General features: G+C 37.9%; 1 long non-coding RNA gene across 1 annotated transcript in view; it reads left to right on the plus strand.

Annotated features, from left to right (window-relative positions):
* The window catches only part of LOC118664949, a 277,905-nt gene that overhangs the window by 25,635 nt on the left and 232,487 nt on the right, over nt 1–19,783 (plus strand). Inside the window, exon 3 of the long non-coding RNA XR_004970469.1 lies at nt 5,893–5,957. This is a non-coding gene — a long non-coding RNA (uncharacterized LOC118664949). The remainder of the gene's footprint in view (nt 1–5,892; nt 5,958–19,783) is intronic.

Raw genomic sequence — 19,783 nt, forward strand, 5'->3', positions numbered from 1 at the left:
CCCTCCCCTGCTGGCCTGATTGCCCACAACTGCCTTCCCATGCTGGCCATCTTGTGGCGGCCATCTTTTGACCACATTGGGGTGGCCATCTTATGCAAGGGCATGATGGTCAATTTGCATATTACCTCTTTATTATATAGGAACAAACCTTCGTTTCTATGAAAATTGAAGGTTCTGTTTTTTGGCGGCCCACATAAACCTAAAACATGTTTATTTGGCCCATATTAGCCTTTGAGTTTGACATGCTTTGCTTACATCAACACAGGTAAGAAATAGACTATTCTCCAAAGTATACGAAGCATTAAAAACAAAATATTTTATATAGCATATGCAGGTAATTTCCTTGTCAGTGTTCCCTTCAATTGAAATAGCTCATCAGGAATGTATTTTAGTTGAACAAATAAAATAATAGTTAGTGAATATTTCACATGTATGTGTCAGTCATTGTCCTAAAGAGTGGGAATACTAGGGGACAATAATAATATGGTCCCTATTTTCAGTCCAATTTCAGAGTATAGTGGGGAAATATAGAAAATTTAACAGAACATAATATAATATATGTAATATATATATATATACACACATATATATATATATAGAAGTAATATGCAAATGAGGTTGGGACTCTATAACCATCACAACCAGCTCAGGAGGAGGGTCTGGGCATGGCCCCAATTCTGCGTGAAAAATACACAGGCGCAGCCAGAGCCTGATAGATCAACACAGAGGGGCGCCTGTTCCGAGACTCCCTGGCGTGGCAGGGGGCAAGCCCCCAGTGGATACACACACACACACACACACACACACACACACACCCACACACACACGGGGCGCCTGTTCCAAGCCTCTGTGGCCAGACTGTAGCTTAGGCCCACTTCCCATGAGCCTCAGCCATCAGTAGGACATCCCCTGATGGCTCCCAGACTGTGAGAGGGGGCAGGCTGGGCTGAGGGACCCCCATCCCTCCAGTGCATGTGTTTTCATGCACCGGGCCTCTAGTATAATACAATATAATCTATAATAATAAAAGCATAATATGCTAATTAGACTGAACAGCCGAATGACCTTCTGGATGAAGCCACTGCAGTGGGGGCCTAAGCAGAGGTGTTTATGGGCAATTAGGCAGGCAGGTGAGCAGTTAGCGGTGATCAGGCAAACAGGCAAGTGGTTAGGGGCAATCAGGCAGGCAGGCAGAGGCGGTTGGGCCATCAGGCAGGCAGGCAGTGGCGGTTGGGCGATCAGGCAGGCAGACAGAGTGGTTAGGGGCGATTGAGCATGCATGTAGAGTGGTTAGGGTCAATCAGGCAGGCAGGCAAGTTTTAGGGGTGATCAGGCAGGCAGGCAGAGTGGTTAGGTGCATCAGGCAGGTAGGCAGAGGTGGTTATGAGTGATGAGGCAGGCAGGTGAGCAGTTAGAGGTGATCAGGCAGGCAGGCAGATGAGCAGTTAGGAGCTAGTGGTCCTGGATTGTGAGGGGGATGTCTGACTGCTGGACATCCCCCTAGGCGTCTCAGATTACAAGAGGGTGCAGGCCGGGCTGAGAGACCTCCTTCCCTCCCATGCACAAATTTTGTGCAATGCAATTTATATTACAAGTTGCATTGCAAATGAAGTTTAAGGTACTCTCAAAACACATGAAAAGGGCTTATGAGCTATGTTTGGATGGTCAAGGAAGGCTTCCAGGGGGAAGTGCCTTTGAGTTGAGAAATGGAATAACTCATAATTTCTAATGACATCCTGAGATGAATGTTCTGAAGTTTGGGAACCTAACCTACATTGAGTGGTTAGAAGAGTAATCCTTTTGCTGTGATCATAAAGATGAGTTTCCATTCAAAGGAGAGAAAGGTATTTCTGGGGCTTGAGACAAGAGAAACTGCATGAGTAAAACTTGTGGCAAAAGAGAGCTTGCAGCTCTGGAAAAACTGGCAAAAAAAAAAAAAATGCAAATGCATCCTGCAAGAAAACTGCCTGTAGGCATAACAGAATGAGTGAGTGGAAGGTGGAAGAGAGGGGCAAGGTCAGACCCTGGAAGTGGCTTTAAGCAGGAAAGGGCAAGAGTAACAATCACATTTTCATTTTTCAAATACTAGACCGGCACCCTTCCAAGGCAATGTGTCCTGCAGGCATTCAGAGAGACCGTTTGGGAATGCTTATGTGAGAACTGTGCTGAGAGTATGGATTTGGGAATTATTGGCATGTAAATCATAATTGAAGAACAATAATTCATGAGATCACATTGGAAGAATGAGTAGAGCAATAAGATGAGGACAGAAGTAATCCTGGTTCAATTTTTTAACTCATTTCAGAAATGTGTATTTTATTATTATAAAAGTAATACATGATTATTTTTGGAAATGAAGAAAAGTAAAAAAAAAAAAAATTACCTGGACTTTGACCACTCAGGGCTAAGAGATATTAAAATGTTGGCAAGTTTACTGCCACCACTTTCACTTGTCCATTGCTTCCTATACTCAGGTACTCTGAACTTGGCCATATGGCCTGTTTTAGCCACTGAAACAGTGGGAAATAGAGCACACACATAGGTGTGAAAAGCGTTTGTGTTTGGGGGCTTGCTCACTCCTGCTCCTTGGATCCCTGAGACTGCCATGGGAGAAAGCCCAGGCCGCTCTACTGATGGTGGAGCAGAGAGGAATCATCTCAGCTGAGACCTCCGAGACCAGCTACCCTTCCAATGTTTATAAAATATTTTTTGTTGATTTCAGAGAGGCAGGGAGAGGAAGAGAGAGATAGAGATATTGATGATGAGAGAGAACATCAATCTGCAGCCTTCTGCACTCCCCGCAACCTGGGCACATGCCCTGCCTGAGAATCAAACTGCGACCTCCTGGTTCAGAGGTCGGCACTCAACCACTGACCCACACAACCGGGGCCACACTGCCAATGTTTTGAAATCCATTTTTCTTAATTTCAGAGAGGAAGGGAGAGGGGGAGGGAAATAGACACGTCAGTGATGAGAGAGAATCATTGATCAGGTGTCTCCTGCATACCTCCCATTGGGGATCAAACCCCAACACAGGCATGTGCCCTTGGCTGGAATCAAACCTGGGACCCTTCAATCTGCAGAGTCCCTTCTATCAACTGAGCCAAACCAGCCAGGGACACACTGCATCTTTTTGAGACCATATGAAGTCATGCAGCCCAGAGACAGTTATCCGGACCAGAAGAAAGTGTCACCAACCCCAAATCATGAGAAAACATAAATGTGTGGTTTTGTGTGTATTTTTTTTAAGTCTTTAAGTTTTAGGAAGATTTGTTATAGAGCAAAAGTCAACTGGTACAATAACTGATAAATGAATTAGTAAGTAAGGGAAATTTTACCTGTATTAAAGGCTTAGGTTTGATCTCATCTCTACTGCACTGTGGCTGTATGGCCTTGGATAATGAACTTCACCTGTTTGAACTTCATTTTCTTTATCTGTAGACTATTTCTCCAGAGGAAGCGTGATAATGAAGCTCTGAAACATTAGCTGTTATTGTTATTATTTTGTTGTTATAATTCTTTTATCTAAACTAGGTTTCCTATTAAATAACTATATTAATTTAATATGACAAAGTTAAATCCAGTTAATATTGTTATGATATCCAATACAATGCAGTAAGGCCATGCCCACATTTCCCACAGAAAAACATCCAGTCTGCTCAAATATTTTTCTAATATTATTAAGAAGAAGAAATATAAAAGCATATATTATTTGAGGGATGTGGAACTGATCTGTGCTGCATTTTGTCCACTTTAGCTCATGGAAAGTTTCCAACAATCCTATGAAATAAATACTCTTACTATCATCGCTTTTCAAGTGAGGAAACAGCCAGGACTTAGCCGCTCACTTGGGTTTTTCTGAGTTAAGAACCACGGTTCTTAACCACTCTGCTGGTACATTCCAGAAATAGTCTCAAGTTTCAAAGAGCAAACCAAGTGTGGAAGCCCCAGTAGAATTCTCTGATCACTCAGGGCACCAGCATGATGACACCCTATTCACTTATGGCTCTTCGCCGAGTGATCCCAGATTCCCACACCTCCCTGCAGAATGTGCCTGGGACCTGCAGGAGCCTTCTCTATTGTTCCTAACTCAGAGCCTGTGCCAGACATCAAAGCACTCCCAACTCACCTCCAATTAACCAGTGCAACTTTTTGGAAAATTTATCTCTTCCAACATGGATTTACTGTTTCCTCTTAAGCCCTCTTTTCTCTTCATCTTATGTCAGATGGTTAAAATTTAATGTTAAAATTTAGACCTTACAAATGTCTGATTCTTATCAGGCTTACTATCTTTCTTTTCTACATAAAATTCTTTTCTCAAACTGGCTTTGGTCTGGACCCTTGCTTTAAATGCAGGTGCTGCTGACACACCTGGTAGTCAGTCAGAATGTAAATATGACATTGGCTAATGTGTTGTCTGAGCTCAAAAACACTAAACTTTTACAGATATTTCTCCTTTCCAAAATAAATACTTTGGATCTTAATGATTTCAGTTCAAGCCAAAATAAGACAACTGCTCCTGATAATTCAGAGCCAGAAGAAAAGAAAACCATGTTAGCTCCTGGAGGGGGCTACTGCCTTTGCTCTTTTTCACTATTGTCCCTTTGAAAATGACAATGGGCATTCAAAAGTTTAAATAGTTTGAAGTGACTAATGCTTATGTTTCGGTAGTGGTACTACATCTCTCATAGACATCAAATTGCCCTCACTTTTTAATTCTCAAATTACTGACAGATTAGCGCTAGTCGCAAAGGTTTTCCTCTCTAAACTGCAGCCTTTAAAACAGTGCACTGTTGCTGGCTCTTCCTTGTGCCAGATGCTGCCTGATGTAACATATGTGGGGATGCCACAATAAGGTACCCTTTGAAAATCTGAAAATTAAGTGATATTTGGATACATTTCAGGTTTACATTTTAAAATAAACTGTATTTAAAAGGAATTCTGATTTTAGTCTATTCCCTGACTGTGCATCTGTCACAGTCTAAAACAAGCAAATCCTTCCATGATATATTTTGAAAACACATGACTCTGCATTATCATCCACAAGTTATTAATTTTATTTTTCTTGAACTTCTCTGAGGAACATAGATTTTCTTGTCATTTTATGTGTATATGATGTCCTATGACTTCCTATAATAGTCCGTTTTTTTGCTCTTTACCTCTTGGCCCCACATCATTTTGCATTGAACTTATCTGTTTTCTCACCTTTCTTGCCTCTGGAGTATGAATTCCTCAAAGGTGGAGATTTTAATTGCCTTTCTATCACCAGTGTCTGATTTAGGGTGTGGGGAAGGAAAAAAAAATTTCCTCTACCCTTGAGATTCTTCTTGCTGGTCCAATAATCAAACAGACATGAGACAGATTAGCAAGAAAAAAATAACTAAATTTAATACATATATTTGTATGGGAACCCTGCATTACATTAGCCAGTCAGAGAGCCCACAGGCAGGAGAGGTTCAAAGATTGAGAGGGGATTGAGGTGTATAAGACATTCTGAGCTAGGTATAAGGTAGTGTGCCTTGAGGACTTCCAAGTGTCATTGCAGGATGATACTTGAGTATCATTTACTTGTTGAGTAAATGCATCATTTTATGATGTGCCTGACTCTCCCTTTTCTTCATGTTTCTTTATTGTGTTTCCTGTATCTTTCTTGCTTCTCATCTCACTCTTTGGTTTTTAAATCTATCTGGGATCACAAAAGTCTTTAGAGTATGTTAGGCCTAATCTTTGGCCCTAATGTAAGGAGCCTAATATCTCTATCCTCAAGGTTCCCTGCTGATTCATCACTGTTTGCTCAGATCCTTGCACCGCATCTTAAGTATTGCATTTCCTCCTTCCTCATCCAGTCTTTCTGGTTCATTAAATAGCTCTATCCCCTTATTTTCCCACCAGGTCCCCAAACACCAGCCAGATGAACCAAAGCTGAAGTGAAACAATCTGATGGCCATTCCTGAACAGTAAGTTTCTCGCTTCCCATCTCTTTACTGGAGCAAAGTTTAGAGTCCAAAGGTGGCTCCTCCATCAAGGGATTAACTTCTGGCCTTGGGCCTAAGGAACAATCCACAGTGCAAATGTGCCTCAGCTGTCAGTTACTTTGCCTTCTATGTCTGCAGACTTTCTGTTTGTTCTTCATGGCCAGCTGTTGGCCTGCCACTTGGCAAGCTCACACCAACATGGTGTTAACCAATTTGTTTCCCCCTCATCTGGCTCTGGAAATGGAACCATGCATATCTGATTCATTACTTCAAACAAGCCTCTGATGAAGAGGCTTGAGAACCACAGGTGGTCATTTCAAGCAGAGCTAACCAAAGGCCCTATAGAGATGATCTCTTTCGAATCAACAAAGAACCTTATTTTTACAGCACTGACATCAGATTTATTGCAGATAGCAAGTGTTAATTCACATTTTATCATGATCAGATTTCTCATAGCTCTCAAAAATGAATTTAATATAAGATACAACTTTGCATTTCTTTCTACTTAGAAAAAAACACACATTATCTAATGTGTTTCTGGTTCCTACTACTTATCTGAGCCCTCTTATCCCAACCTTCAAATGCGCTCTAATAAAGAAACATGATCACATTCTACGACAGTGATGGCGAACCTTTTGAGCTTAGCATTTTGAGTGTCAGCATTTTGAAAAACCCTAACTTAACTCTGGTGCCGTGTCACATATAAAAATTTTTTGATATTTGCAACCATAGTAAAACAAAGACTTATATTTTTGATATTTATTTTATATATTTAAATGCCATTTAACAAAGAAAAATCAACCAAAAAAATGAGTTCGTGTGTCACCTCTGACACGCGTGTCATAGGTTCGCCATCACTGTTCTAGGACAAAGTGGGCTTATACTTAGGTATTGCTGAAAATGTATTATATTCACATCACTTGGACATAAAGAGAAGAGGATAGAGGTACACTACTGTTATTATAAAACATGTATGTAGTTATGACTAGGTAGGAACAAAGTATGTGCATTTTTGACATTGTGCTAAATATTTTCTTATTTAATTTTCAAAGTAACCCTGTGGAGAAAATGATACATTTAATCCCCATGTTATAGATGAGAAAAAGAGACTGTAAAAGTAAGCTACTACCTGGGAGTCACCTGTTATTAAGTAATAGAGCTGAGAAGAACACTTTTATTGAGTGCTAATCTATACTTCTTTAACCCTATGCTGTTGTGTCTGTGGAGATTAAAGAAAACAAAACTGGTTGGTACATGGGGTACTGTGGAAACAGTTACAGATTTGCAGCTGAGAATTGCATTTCATTTTAACTCATATTAAAGTTGCCTAATTTTACCTAGAACAAGTCAATAACCTACCTGGAATTCTGCTATAACACACTATTTGGAGCTTTTATGAATGAAATCTGCATCCAATTAAGTTTTATTTTTTAAGAAAAACTTTAGTTATTAGAAATTCTGAATGGCTTGATTAACTACATTTATATATTTTATTGCATAGAAATGGACTCAGAGTTGCTATTAGAATCTCATGTGGAATTATTTGCAATGTTGATGCAGTGGTGTATTTCTTTCTTGTCTTTGTCTTTTGATCCCCTTCTTCTCCTAGTAAACAACCTATTGAAGACACTGAGCTACTCACTATATACCTCAAACACAGTTTCTTTTATACCTTTGAGCATTGCACATGCTATTTCTTAATACATGCACATTACTTAAAATCGTGACACAGCACTGTGAAAAAATAAGAGATTAACAATGTTACTACTATTAATTAGAGGCCCAGTGCATGAAATTCATGCACAGGCGGCAGCGGGGGAAAGGGGGAGTGTCCCTCAGCCTGGCCTGTAACCTCTCCAATTTGGGATCCCTTGAGAGTATCTGACTACTGGTTTAGGCCCCATCTGTGCAGGTAGTCCCGGATTGCCAGAGACTGGCTCCAAACCACTTGCCTCCCTGCCAGCCAGATCACCCCTAACCACTTCTGCTTGCTGGCCTGATCACCCCCTAACTGTTCCCTGGCCTGCCAGCCTGATGCCCCTAACCACGTGTGGCTGCCTATCTGATCGCCCATAATCACCTCTTCGTGCCAGCCTAATCACCTCTTCGTGCCAGCCTGATCACCCCCTAACTACTCTTCCCTGCTGGCCTGATTGCCACAAACTGCTTTCCTCCGCCGGCCTGATCGCCCCTTAACTGCTCTGTCTTGCTGGCCTGACCCCCACCTAATTGCTCTCCCCTGCAGGCCTGATCGCCCCTAACTGCCTCTGCCTACCGGTGTGATACCCCCTAACTGTTCTCCCTTGCTAGCCTGATCTGCCTAACTGCTCTTCCCTGCCAGCCTGATTGCCCCCTAACTGCTCTCTCTTGCTAGTCTAATACCCCCAAACTGCTCTCCCCTGCTGGCCTGATTGCCCCTAACCTCCTCTGCCTCAGCCTTTGCCACCTTGGCTTTGTCCTGAAGAACTTCCAGTCTAATTAGCATATTACCCTTTTGTTAATATAGATAGTATTTTCCTCCCTGCAAATTGCTCCTTAACTATTAAGATGCAATTAAAATGTTGCCTATCTGTGACTCTGTGTTAATTCATAAGAAAATCTATTGCATGTGAGGGAAAGCCTAACTCAAATTTGGTATAATAAACAACACTACATTAATAAGAGGGAATGTATTGTCTCACATAACTGAAATATTCAGGAATATATCATATACATAATTATTTGGGGGCTCAAATAGTCTTTCTTTGTCTCTCAGTTCTGTTATTACTTTTTTTTACATTTATTAGGGTAACATTGGTTAATAAGTTTCTATAAGTTTCAAGTCTACAGTACATCATTTGTTTATTGCATTGTGTATACCACCCAAAGTTAATTTTTTTGTACCATCATATATTTGACCCCTTTTGCTACCCACCTCCCATCTCCTTCCCCCTGGTAACCACCATACTGTTGTCTGTGTCTATGAGTTCTTATTTGTTTGTATTATTTATTCCTTTGTTGTTTTCAGTCCCACATATGAGTGAAATTATATGGTTCTTAACTTTTTCCATCTGATTCATTTCACTTAGCATGATATTTTCAAGATCCATCCATGTTGTCACAAATTGCAGTATTTCATCTTTTCTTATGCTTGAGTAGTTTTCCATTGTATATATGTGTTCTTCTTTTGCTTTATCTTCTTAGTCTCATGAGGTGGCTATGGCACTGGCTGCAACACTAGGCATGCTAAGTTTGTGACCAACACAAGGAGAGAAAGTGTTTCCTTTCTGGTATCTCTTAGACAGGTTCTTGGATTTACTTTGATAAAAGCTATTGTATCACATGTCCATTTTTGAATCAATCACTGTGGTCTGTAGGAAGAAAGGATATATATTAGCCAGACTTAGATCAAGAATCTACCCTTAGCCCTGGCCAGACTTACTTACCAGTAGTGGTTAGAACATTGGCCTTCACACTGAAGGGTCGCAGGTTCGATCTCCAGCCCTGGTCTTGGCATGTGCAACCAGTCCATGTGTCTCTCTCACATTGTTTCTCTCTCTCTCTCTCTCTCTCTCTCTCTCTCTCTCTCTCTCTCTCTCTCAAAACAAAGTCAATGTAAAAAATATCCTTGGGTGAGGATTAAGAAAAGAAATATACCCTTGAAAAATAAGTCTAACTAGGCAGCAAACTTATTTACACCCTTGCTTACATACTTTTTGAATTTCTTCAGTACCAGAGCTATGTTTTATGATATTATGCATCCTTGGAAATTATGATGATGCCAGGCACATAGTAGGTTTTCAGTAACTGTTGAATTGTCGAACGACCCTTTCACAGGGGTCGCCTAAGACCATCGGAAAACACATATATAATTACATATTGTTTTTGTGATTAATCACTATGCTTTAATTCTGTTCAATTTGTAACAATGAAATTGGGGGGGTCACCACAACATGAGGAACTGTATTAAAGGGTCGTGGCATTAGGAAGGTTGAGAACCACTGCTCTAGAGAAAGCCAACAAGCAATTATAAATGAAGAGCATTATAATAGAGACTGAAAAGGCCATTGGAAATTGGGAGCAAATTGACCTAACCTAGTTTAGGGATCAAGGGAAACTTCTTAAAAGGTTTACCTTTAATTTGAGCCCTGTGGGGATGACTAAATTAAGGTGAGACAGAATTGAGCAACACCATGCACATTCAAAGAATGGAAAGAAATTCCAAATGGATGGTCAGGATGAAGGTGGTTTGAGCTGGAGAGGTGCTTGAAAATCATTTCTGGGATTGCATAGCTGATTCTAGAAGAAATGGAGAGCCATGACTACATGACCATATCTGACTTGTATGCATAGGACTGTATCTAAGGTAGATAACATACAAAGTTGTATGTTGCCTAAAGAGTCACTGAGAAGAGACCATAGCAGGAGTTACGTGTTTCTTACACTTTGAAGAATGAATAGAAGTTTCCCATCACAGAATGAGTAATCATAAGGCATCACTGCAGTAGCACATTGATGCAAAGAGGCCTTCCAGGTATGGCGGACTTTGGGTGTGTTTCTGCAGGATGCCACATTGAGTGACGTGTTGATAATGCTGAAGATGAACCTGGAAAGGTAGTTAATTGCCAGATTTTGAACATCTTTTTTTCCATCTTAAGAAAACTGAATTTTATCCTAGAATCTCTGGTGAATCTTAAATAATGATGGCTATTCTCTTATGTTCTGTGGTCAACTCTGCACCTTCCAAAGATGAAGAACAGTGAATATGGTTGTAAACTTTGTGTTTTTTTTTTTTAAATTTAGTTGGAAAGACCAACAAGATAATTTACATAAAAATCATTCAGAGTAAGGTATTGCAATACTCCTTGAAATTTCTAATAACAAAGATCATGAAATTGCTGACCTTCAAAAGATTACATTTGACGCCACCCAGTAGCCCTAAAATAACTCCTTGATTCATAAATTTATTGCACAATACATTTTCTTTTGCTCGCACCTTAGAAGATCACTGTTGTTTTGTAGGCAGCTGCCCTTTCCCTTTAGAAGGGATGTAGCATTTTATCACCTACCAAAGATCATTGAGAAAATAAGCATTATTACGCTATCAATGGCCTATTTTAACTACCTTCTTTGGGCTGTGATTAGAAATGAGCTGAATAAAAATAAATGAAAGTATGTCAAACAAATCTCTTTCTAGTACAGAGGAAGCAAGAAAAGTTACAGTCTTGTTTCTTTACTAGTTTATCATTTTATGTAGAATACTCTGTTCCTGAGATATTCTGTAATACTAAGGAATGGATCACACTATCACTTGTTAAATCATACAGGAACATGGAAATTATATTAGTACGATTTTCATATTTCTAATATGTAGAATTTATTAGGTATCTTTAAAAATCCCATATCTTAGGGACAGCTGTGTTAAAAATAGCTCATTCAGGGATAAGCTTCTTTCTGCCTAATGTCCTAGGTAACTACTCCTGCTAGTTTTCTTAGATCAGCATTCAGACACCACATTTATTGGGCGCTCCTCAAACAGCCTCACTTAGACCAACCATTCAGTGTTATATGTCTGCACTATTTCCCCAGATTCCTGGATAAGGAAAAGTGCTAATGGATGATCTAAAAATTGTAAGCAGAAATTTTTCATGACTATGTTTTCATTTAATAAAGACAGTTCTGATGAATGTGTTCTGTATGCATTAAACAGTGTGACTAGTGAAGTACTGTTGTATAGTACAGTGAAGAGATGATGAAGGCATTAGCTAGGAGACACAAGAAGAATGTTACAGATTACAGACACAGCTTGCACACATGCATGGCATATGGAAATGTAGAGCTGCTTTCTATAGTAATTGAAGAAGAAGAAACAAGAGTGTGAAAATGATGGGAGGATATTGACCCCAAAACAAAGAAAGAGAAGTATATTTTGGGTAAGAAAATATAATGAATAGAGTCATAGGCATCAATATTAAAAGATGCCCTTGGGGATATCTAAGCAGTCATACACATAGGCAATATGTGCCTGCAGCTCTAGAGACAAGAACTGTAGGAGTAGATTGATAGTCATCAATATGGAAAGGCAACTGCTGAGTGCATGAGAATGGATAACATGAAGGAAGAATTCATGGGACATAAAACAATGAGATTTTGGAACAGGTGCTTTAGTTTTAAGGAGAAAACTAGAAGCCAATAAAAGAGGAATCTGCCAAGTAGGAACAGACCAGGAGAACAATGTGAGAAAAGTCAAGATAAGAAAATTTTATGGACATGGGTAAGTAAGGTTAAATCTTGCAAAAGTGACAAAATATGAACAGAAACATATTCACTAAAATGATTAATTAGGGGTTCATATTTGGGATCCTCTGAACCAAATCCTGAGATGGGGACTTGACTTTACAGGTAAATTATTGGAGAGTGATCTAAGGAATCCAGGTAGAAGATACACAAAACATGTAACAGGTGAAGAGAAGTCAATGCAGATTATTGCTCTGGCCCAGTGGGGCCCATTACTGCCCACTGAGGAATTAAGTAACTAGTACCTCAAAATGCTCTCAAAGGACTGGCAGTGGAGGGCTCCCGCTACCTGTGGTTTGAAGTTTGCCCCAGTGGTTGTTAACTCTCTGGAACTTCTGGGTGGGGACTGAGCCGCAGTCACAGCTTCAGAGAAAGCCCTAAGTTAGAAAGCTAAGAAACTTGGTATCCACATGAGGCAGAATGCCATCACGTGACCAGGAGCTGTACATTCAACTGAAGCTTAAGTTAAAACGTGGGCCACCTGCAGGTGGCATGAATACACAGGAGTGTCTACTATGAAGTTGATGAGTAAACTCTGAGACCAGATTTAGGGGGTGGGACTGAAACTAAGATTTCATTGCTGAGAGATAAGAAAGTTAACATATTGGGTAGATAGTGGTATAGTTGACTAAACTGAGATTGGACAAGAGGGATTGGGTATATTCTAATAACTCATTTTCTAACTGATGAGCATTGGAGGAAAGAGGTAGAGAGATGTTAATGTGGTCTCTTTCATACTCACAGATATTTCGATTATAACTGGTTCCAGAGTATAGGTAATGGAGGAAAAATAACTTAGCTGAAGTTTGAAGGCAAGGCTTGGTTGGAAGCAGTTTTTATGAACATGCTTGAAGGCATTTTTTCATTTATTCAAAAATGTTTTTGCATGTTTATTATTGGTCAATTCTAGGTGACAACTGCAGCATGTTCCCTCTCTCATGGAGCTTGATATCTAGCATAGAAGACAGGCAAGTTACCAAAATTACATCCATCATGATTTATTCATTATAGTGATCACTACTATGAAGGAAAATCGCAGTGTGCTGTGTGAGCAGGTAGCCAGGGAACATCACCTAGGGAGAAGAGAGTGAACGATCATTAATAATAGATAAAGAGTTGTCTATCCAGGGAAGTGACTTCTCTTCTGTCCTAATTTGAACCCTTTGTTTTTGGTCCCTTATACTTTATTGACATTCCTTTCAATTGGCTTAAAGATATCTTCAAATAAAAATAAAATGAATGCATTGTAGGTAAATAATGTTATGTTGCCCACAACTTGATTGAAAGTCAGATTATATGTGTTTCCAAATCAAGACCATTTGCTCTCAGTTTGAATTCAGTGTTGCTGAGAATTTCAATGCTGATTCTCACTCCATTACGTGTAATCTTCACTTATTTCCCCTCTTCCTTTCTCTACTGTAAATCTTCAGTAGCTTCTCTTTATTCATAGTGTACTTAAATTTCACAATAACGGGTTACAGTGTTTTACATTTGCCTCTCTCAGCAATCTATGTTTCGATGCTTTGAATATGTAGGGTAATTTTTTTTTTTTACTATGGAAATTGTTTAGGTTGTTTTATTGTATTAGTTTCTTTTTTCCATTTTCTCTCTATTTGTAAAATACCTTTGGGATGGATACTGTGATTCCGTCTTTTCAGATTTCTCTATTTTATATCTTTTAGGACTATTCTTATGCTCTTTATTGTATTTTTGTCAGAGCTTTTTTCCCCCCAATCAATTGAAAATTTGACATATTCAAAACTATATTCAGTGTGAAGGTAAAGCTTGAAGCATTACAATAACCTACAACCAAACTTAAAAATTAAACCATTACCATTGATGGTGAAGTTTTCTGCAGTCCTCAGCTCACATTTCTTCTCCTTGTAGAGGTGGTAACTTCTACATTTTCCTTTTAATAAACCTCTTATTTTTCTTATAATTTTTAGGAAGTACATATTCCTAAACATACTTTTTAGTTCTGCATATTTTTAGATTATTTAAAATAATGTATTTCATAGCTGTCTGCTGTACACTTTGTTCAGCTAACAAATTTTTAAGATCTGTTCATTTTGCTATGTGTGACTGTAGTTTCTTTTAAATGAATAAGTGGCATTCATATGAGGAATGCCACTGTATGAATGTATGAGGTTATCGGATGCAGATAGCCAGTGAGAGTAGGGCCTGAAAGCCAGCCCAGGTCCAAGCATCAGCCCAGAGGAGGGATGCCTTTTGTAACTATTTTCCAGAAGGAAAAGTATTGGATTTTATGCAAAGTGTCATATAAAGTGGGAAGTGAATTGGGCTGATTTCACAGTTGGCTTATTTATTTTTCTGTCAATTAATTTTTAAATTACTGAATTTTTGTCAGTTTTTAATGAGCAGTGCTTTTATGACATATCATACATGTTTCAATTGGTATATATCCTCTCCAAGTGTATATTTCCTTTCCATGCATAAGCACCTCTAGGGTAGAATTGCTGGGCAGTAAGGTATGCAAATGTTAAACATCACAAGAAAGTACCAAATTAAGGATTACTGATTTATATTTCCATCAACAGTTTGTGAGTGTTTCCAGTGTTCTGTAACTTTGCAAGCTGTGATGCTGTCAAAAATGTCTAATTTTTGCCAATTATTATTGAATTTGACCATGCTTTTATAAAATAATTGGTTGCCTTGTTAATTTACATGAAAATGCATTGAAATTTTTATTAGAACTTCATTTTGTCTAGAGATTATTCTAGGGAAAATTGATATCTTATGATATTTAGTCAATCTGTCCAAGAAAGTAATAAATCTGTGTTTTTTTTAATCTTCTTTATTGTTATTGCTCTGAAGTTTTATGATTTTCTCCATAATGACCTTGCATACTATTGGTTAGATTTACTCATATGTACCAATTATTTTATTATATTCACTCATGTGCATTTTTTTGCAGTTTTAAAAATTACATTTTAACATGTTTGCTTTTGTCTGGAAATAAAATCGACTTGGGAAAATGGTCAACCTTGCTAAACTTTCATATTTATTCTGGATTATTTTGAGTTTTCTAAATATGCAGCCGAAAAAAAATTCTGTTATGAGCTATTCCAGTGAATCTTATCTAGATTTTTAATATATTCAACTTCATTTTTCTTTTTTTTTTTTAATGCCACTTAGTCCCTATATAATACACTGTGAGATAGCAGTGAAATTTGGCATTTTGTTCTGATCTGTATTTTCAAACTAAGTGATTTTCTTTTTTTTTTCTTTTAAGAGTAAGGGCAGATAATTTTTACATTTATGTTCTTAACATCTCTATCACTTTAATTTATTATTTTCTGAGTAAATGTTTTTTATTTGGAGTAAGTTAAAAGTGTATATGTGACTGTGCCGTACTAGTTTATTGTGCTGTTGTTAGGATTAAATAAGATGAGCCATGTAATGTGTTTAGAAATTTTAGTACTAAGTGCTTAATGAGTGTTGATATTTTTATTGGTATCAATATATTTCAAATTATTATTGACGCAGAATATAAAACATAAATTTACCCATTAAAACAATTATATTGGTTTCCATAATATATTTCAGCATTTCATTTATAGACTTGCATTATTTAAGACCATTACCTTGGATATGAGTGCTCTGATTTTCATTTTATAAATAAGGAATGCAATATTTACAGATGATGAAGGTATGTCGGTAATACATGTTCCTGCAGATGGACTACATTTACTAGTACATTCATTAAATTGAATCCTACTCTTGTTACTGATTAGAAAGCTACTATCATTAATCTACCTACTTAAGACCTAGGCATACCACGTGATTAAGAGCACCCAGATTGCTTGTGTTTAAATTCTAGCTGTCCTACTTACTAGCTTGATAACAGTATGCAACTTGCTTAGTCTCTCTGCTCTACCAATTGTCCCTTGAAAAATGGCAATAGTGATGCTAATGATATCTACTTCATAGGAAAAGCACAGAGCCTGGTAGCTATCTTTGCTCTAACACCTTGCTCATTACTCCCATCATCTCATGTAATTCTCATGCAATCCTATGAGGCAGGTAGTAATAGCCCATTTATTGTTTTAGATAAAGAGAAAGGAGAGGCGACATGCCTTGTACAAGGTCACAAGAACTAGAACATTTTGGAGATGGAATTTTAACCTAGAACTGCCTGGATCACAGTCACTACACTGAGTCTTACATGAGCGCTTCTTCTACCAAACCATGGTGCTATATTAAACAAAGTAATAAATTAGTGCAGATCAGTAATGTGAAGAATGGAAGATTATTTAATAGACAGGGAAAGCCAGAATCTCCTAGTCACCACTTAAATTAGAGAAGATTATAATATGAAATCATTAATTAAAATGTAAAGGATTAATTAGTGGAAGGATTTGTTTCCATTGGAATAGGTTATCAAGGATAATGTAGATTCTTTCTAGAAGGATTGGTAGGGGATTATATTTTATTTGGATTAGTTTAATACTGATGCTATTGAGTAGTTAAAAGCATGGCCTCTCCTCCTGGAATGACAGGTTCAAATCATGATGCTGTCACTTTAAAGCTCTGTCTCTGGGCTTTTCAAGTAACGTCTGAATCCCAGTCTCTCACTGGGAGATTGTCCATGAGAATATCATCCTACCTCATTGGGGTGACTGAAAAAATTGAGTCTCTTAGCAATGTCCCTGGTATAGAATAAATCCTTAAGAAAATATTAGCTTATTTTCATAAAGGGAGAGAGATAATCAGAGAAAGGAAATCTTATCAATCTCTCCTAATTCTACAGCACTGTGAGGTAGTTTTGAGGAAACACAAGCTGTTGGTGTTAAGTGGGCTAAGTAAATGCATGCTCTAAACATTAAGAAGTTATGATTGTGATAAATGTTAAAGGTTTTAATCAATCTAAGTTCTCATTACATTGTCTAACCAAACAACATATGCACCCTCTTACACACACACACGTACACACACAAAGCTAACAAAAAATTTCCCAAAGATTCTGTAAGAACATGTCAAATCTATTCATCATTGTAATTACTAATGCAATATGTTTTGTTATGCACCCAACCTAAGATGTCTCATAATAGTAGTTAAGGGTACAGTCCCTGGAGTATACAAAGCAAAATTTTAAGGTTCCACCCCAATGCCATCTCTTTAACAAACTATAATTGTTCCTCTGCCTTGAAGTGACAATATTCTCCTTAGACTCTTATGACATCTACTTCTAAGAGACTGCCTTATTTGTCAGCGCTTTTTATATGAATCTTCTTCTGGCAAAGGCCTCTGCTACTCAGCTCTACCCTGTGGTCACCATGGAGCATTAGTGCTGATGTTGGCAGATTGTCAGAATTAGAGTATCTGGAAAGGAGACTTTTATGTGACTCTCCTTATTCTTCAATGGTCTTTTAATTAAAAGAAAAATGGCCATTGCACTGGCCAAAGTAAATCTGCAGCCTGATGGAGCGCATGGGCTTCCACTTTGTGACTTTGTTCTAGAGCAGTGGTTCTCAACCTGTGGGTCGCGGCCCCTTTGGGGTAGAACGACTCTTTCACAGGGGTCGCCTAAGACCGTCGGAAAACACACATATAATTACATATTGTTTTTGTGATTAATCACTATGCTTTAATTATGTTCCATTTGTAACAATGAAAATACATCCTGCATATCAGCTATTTATATTATGATTCATAACAGTAGCAAAATTACAGTTATGAAGTAGCAACGAAAATAATTTTATGGTTGGGGGTCACCACAACATGAGAAACTGTATTAAAGGGTCGCGGCATTAGGAAGGTTGAGAACCACTGTTCTAGAGCATTATGTTTTCAGAAGAAAGGAAAGACAAATACAAATACATAAATAAGTAAACATTTATCCCTCTTCCTTTTCAAGGCTATAGGGTGTTTGTCTGCATCTGCCTCTACCTTCACAACTGTGTAAGTCTAGCTTTCTACCCATAGACTAGAGAATAGGTCTCAATATTTACCAGCTCTTCTAACCACATGTATCTCAACGGGGCCACATAACAGTCAGAAAGTCTCAGTGGAATGTACAAGTCAAGTTGTATGTGGAATATAAACAGCTGTCGAGTTTGAGAGAGAGCACACTCACTTGCCTTATGCCCTCATTAGCTTTCTGAGGTAGGGAGATTGATTTGGAACCTTTGGGTTAATGTGAATATTGTACATGATGATTTCATTTACACAGAGTGTAATCTAATATACTCACATAGAGGCTGTCATGTTGTGACTTCCAATAAGTTTGCAAACACTTAATCCATGTTTTTATGTATGGCTATGCATTTGGTGGTCTAGTCAGGAAACACATGGCAAGTAGAGAGGACAAAGATTAATTGAACATTTAGTATGTACCAAGACCTTTATTCTCTTCAACTCATTTCATAAGTAGAAAACAACTTAAGAATCTCATAATATAATTGGAATAACTTACAAATACATAGAAAACATAGCTGGCAATTCAATGCATTGAATGTTACATACCATGAGCAGTACTAATAGCAATGATGACGACAGGACCCTGCAGCAAGGAGACATCGCCTTAGGCAGGAGTAATCATGGAAGGCTTCATGGAGGAGTGAAACCCTGGAACTGACTTGGGTGAAGGTATAGAAGGAACTCTGCAGTTGACAGTGCGATAGTCTTTGGAAGAACTAAAGGCAATCTCTTTTCTTCTAAGAGATACTTTTACCAAATAATTATAAGGCTGGAAATAAACTCTCAGGACATCTCACACCACATATTACTAAATAGAAAAATACATGTTCTTGAATGAACTTTAATTCACATATATATATATATATATATATATATATATATATATATATATATAAAATGTGCATGCAAATATACATGTCTAGATAATCTATCCTAATCTATTCCTTTAGTTGAGCAGATGGAGAGTAAACTAAAAATTAAAACTGATTAAAATAATGTACACATTTTTCTCTATTACAAAAATAGACCTCTTATCTCTTTGATTAGCACAGCAATTATTGATATCTAGTCTAGAAACTTGTATGGGTCAAATGTACTCAGAGAATATCCACTTTTGTCTTAATTTTTTCCCCCAAAATAATTTTATACTAGAGAGCCAACTATCTTCAAAAGTACATTTTCATTAACTGAGTAAAATATAGGGTTTTTTATCCTACATTTAACAGGAGCTTCCATAGAAATCCTCCTAAACTTGACATCTGACAGCTAAGAATGGTGACATTGACATGCCATTGAGCATTTGAGACTAGTGTTGATAAAGAAAGCTAGGAAGAAAACATTGTTTTAGGAACATTTATATTTTTATGGTGTTATAAAGGATAGATCATTTACAAAAAGAAAAAGTGAAGGGAACTTGTTAAAAGCATATAGTAAACCCATATGTGATCAATGAAATAATCTTATGTTAATCAAATGAACCATTATTGTATAAGACTTCCCTATGCTAGGAACAGTGCTAAGCCACGGTAGGAGCTAGCTTCCAAAATAGCCACCAACCATCTTACCTGCTGGTATTTACACTCTTGTGTAGT

The sequence above is a fragment of the Myotis myotis genome, unplaced genomic scaffold (genome assembly GCF_014108235.1).
Source record: "Myotis myotis isolate mMyoMyo1 unplaced genomic scaffold, mMyoMyo1.p scaffold_m19_p_10, whole genome shotgun sequence".
Taxonomy (NCBI): domain Eukaryota; kingdom Metazoa; phylum Chordata; class Mammalia; order Chiroptera; family Vespertilionidae; genus Myotis; species Myotis myotis.